Raw genomic sequence first — 4,105 nt, 5'->3', positions numbered from 1 at the left:
TATCACAGGTTCGATTCCTGTGGAACGTCTTTTGTGTCCAGCAGCTTTGACTCGCTCAGTCAGGAGGAAAACAGCTGATCTCAGGTCAGAGGTCAGGAGACGTTCTGGATCCCACTCGACCACGTCCTCGTGCACGGTTGCGTACGGACGCCGAGCGTCTTGTTCACACTTATTAGATTGAAGTTCAGTCTGTGTGTAGGAAGGTTTGATGCCGGATCCGTCTTCAGCCTCCGTTCTCTTCTCTTCAGTCCATGATGGAGTTTGAGTGACTGAAGACGTCCTCCTCGGCGGCGGCCCCGCCCTCGAACCTCGAGCCGTCCTCGCCGCCCGTCTCTGGCCCCGGACTCGGCGGCAGCAGCTCCTTGGAGCTGCTCGTGCTGGCTGCTCTGGCGATCCTGGTGAGCGTGTGCTCGTAGGGCGAGGGCAGGTAGACCATGAGGAACACGCCGTCCGTCACTTCCTGCTCCGAGCTGGAGCTGGGGAGCTGGTGCTGCCCCCTGCTGCGCCGGAGGGACGACAGCAGCTCGCAGTTCCTCTCTGGGTCCTGCAGGTCCTCCAGGGCGATCACGTTGGCCAATCCCAGCTTTCCGTTGAGGCTGAAGCCACGCCTCCGGCGCAGCATCAGGAGCCCGCTGAGGAAGAGGAGGAGCACGGAGACGGTTGCTATGACGATGTAGGTGATGGATCCTGCACTGAGGAAGGCTTCACCTGAACTTTGACCCTGAGAAGAAACATCAGATGATTATTACATGATTATTGATCAGCAGTTTCAATATTTTACATCGCTACAAAATGATTCATTTAACTGAACTTCAAACATTTTTAACACACGGAGATCAATTAAAACATTACGTTAGTTTTCAACAGCACATGAACGCAACACAAGTTTAACACGGCTCAATGTTTATAGATCTTATATATTATATTTATTTATAAATCATATCGTCTATAATTACTGTATTGTTGCGTTAAATCATCGTATAACAAACAAATATTTAACAACTTTTTTTCACTTCATGTTCAAACACATGAAGAATAAATAAAAAATGTTTTAGATATTTTTATATTTTTTATCAGAAACTGTCACATTCAATAAGAGAAATTCATTTTAATTCATTGTTAATAATCAGAACTGAACTAATTAAATATGAACTTTAAATAGTTTCAGCTTTTATATGTTAATTCAGATTTAAATCTAAGGAAAGGTTTGTGTTATGATCACATGTGACCGCCAGGGGGCGCTGTCACTCAAATCTCTGTTTGGCCTCGTTCTTCTGAATTAATCTGTAACCATGGAAACAAACATGAAGCAGTTTTTATTTTATTTGAATATTTGATTTAAATTCTTCTGAATAAAAGATGATTAACTCATTTCTTTACTAACTAAAGTTTAAATAATGAATAAATGTATGATTATAAATAATAGTTTTGTCTGAATCTCTTGGATTATGAATCACATTTCTTTTAACAGATTTTTCTGTTTCATTTTCTCAGCTGTTTGTGAATGTGTGTTTTGTTCTGATAATTATTTTACAGATTAAAAGAGACTAATCATAAAGATATAAATTATGAATAAAGAGTTGATGATGAACTCACCGGAGTCTGTTGGTCGGTGGACGGCAGAGCCGAGGGACCGGGGGACACGTCCAGAGAGTCTCGACCGGCCGGACCGAACTTCATCCAGCTGCTCTCCAGCAGAGAACGCATGGTGGACTCCACTGAGAGCCAGGGGACGAGAGCCAGGGGACAGGAGACAAGAGCCAGGGGACAGGGGACAAGAGCCAGGGGACAGGAGACGAGAGCCAGGGGACAGGAGACAAGAGCCAGGGGACAAGAGCCAGGGGACAGGAGACAAGAGCCAGGGGACAGGGGACAAGAGCCAGGGGACAGGGGACAAGAGCCAGGGGACAGGAGACGAGAGCCAGGGGACAGGAGCCAGGGGACAGGAGACGAGAGCCAGGGGACAGGAGACGAGAGCCAGGGGACAGGGGATGAGAGCCAGGGGACAGGAAACAGGGGACAGGAGCCAGGGGACAGGAGCCAGGGGACAGGGGACGAGAGCCAGGAGACAGGAGACAAGAGCCAGGAGACAAGAGCCAGGAGACAAGAGCCAGGGGACAAGAGCTAGGAGACAAGAGCCAGGGGACAGGAGACGACAGCTAGGAGACAGGAGCCAGGAGACAGGAGATAAGACCAAGGAGCCAGGAGACAGGAGACGAAGCTCTCAGATGAGAAGGAGTCCAGAGATGTGACGTGGCGACAGCGACTTGAGCGATGAAGTGATGAGCTTGAAATAAAAAGTGAGGGAGGAGGAGAAACGAGGGCAACAGACGACCAGAGGCCACGTCACTGATGGAGGGTTTAACACAACTCTGTGTGTGTGTGTGTGTGTCTGTGTGTGTGTGCAGCAGATTCACTCAGCTCTGTTTCAGTTATGCTTCTGTCACGAAATTTTTACTCAAACTCATTTAATTAAATGAAACTTAATTAATTTCACTATTTTAATTTGTTCTAATTTCTCACCAGAGGTTTAAATAAACGTGTAAAATTTAAATGTTTATGAATAATAATTATCTTCCTGCTGTGTTTTATCTAAAGTGTCAGAAGAAGTTTCAAAACTTTTCAGCCTCAAACCTCAAAATAAAGTTCAGTCACTCGAAAGTTGTATTTTTTTTCACTTCAAAAAAATCATTTGTGAGAATTATGGGTAAATTTGTTGTAATAATTTATTATATAATCTGCACCCCCGCAGGTCCTGACAATGTCAGTGATGCAGTTTCATGAGTTTTTCAAAGGTTCTTGAACTCGGCCATCTCAGATTTAAAGTGACACAAACAGGAAGTCAACAAACGTCACCACATTCCTACACACTGAGAAATGTGTATCATTACCAAAGTGACCAGTGTACGCTAAAAAGATGATTCATAACAATTTATTGAGCAGCACACAGAGCAGCAAGGCCTGCTGGGAAACAGAGCGGCTACACACCACTGAGATCAAAGGAAACAAATCAAATTCAGAAACACACACGACAGCGTGAGCGAAGGAGGCGTCGACACAACGACTCTGCTGAGAAACGCACAAACACAACAAATATCCGATAAATTCAAACTTTGTGTTGAAGAACCAAATAAAATTGAAAAGATGAAAATCTGATGTTTTCTAAACTGACCATCAGGATTCTAGGGCAACAGCTTCAGGGTTCTATCGATATTCTGAAAATGAATCAAATCTAAAAACAAAAACTAAATTAAAATCTGACGTGACCTCCTGGTGTCACGTGACCTCCTGGTGTCACGTGACCTCCTCAACTCTTCAGAGCTGCTCACACGAGTCATTTCAACCCCATGACACCCTGAAGACAATCTGCTCTGAGACGAGCGTCAACCCAGAAGACGAAGGGACATGTGGGGGGGACAGCTCCGAGTCTTCATCACATCTCAAATAGACGAAGGTTAAAATCTCAGATCAACGATGTCAAACCACAGATATAAGATATAAAAGAGGAAGGTCACATGTCGTCCACTCGTCAGTCAGACGCCCTTTTTAAAAACACCATCATGGACTTAGAGTAAATCCTTCAGTCGCTGCAGCTGATCAGCTGGACATCTGTCCCCCGCTGCAGCGAACAGGACAAATCAGGACGTGGGGGGGGGGGGGGGGGGGGACTACTTCCTGGATGTGTTTTGGGGTCGAGGACTCTTATATTATAGGATTTTATATTATATTCAAAGTAAACTTCTATAGAACCTGCAAAACTTTATGTATTGTTTTATTTAGAAAACTCAGAAACTGAGACTTTTGTTAATGACGACGTTCAGACCTTCTCTTCCTGATTGGTTCGTAGAGAGAGGGGGGGGGAGAGAGGGGGGGGTCGGAAGAAGTAGGTGAAGAGAATACGATGTCTTCTGATGCCCCCCCCGTCCTCTCTCTCTCTCTCTCTCTCTCTCTCTCTCTCTCTCTCTCTCTCTCTCTCTCTCTCTCTCTCTCTCTCTCTCTCTCTCTCTCTCTCTCTCTCTCTCTCTCTCTCTCTCTCTCTCTCTCTCTCTCTCTCTCTCTCTCTCTCTCTCTCTCTCTCTCTCTCTGAAAAAAAAAAGAGACGATG

This window comes from Pleuronectes platessa, chromosome 12 (genome assembly GCF_947347685.1).
Source record: "Pleuronectes platessa chromosome 12, fPlePla1.1, whole genome shotgun sequence".
NCBI classification, from domain to species: domain Eukaryota; kingdom Metazoa; phylum Chordata; class Actinopteri; order Pleuronectiformes; family Pleuronectidae; genus Pleuronectes; species Pleuronectes platessa.
This window is presented reverse-complemented; position numbering follows the sequence as displayed.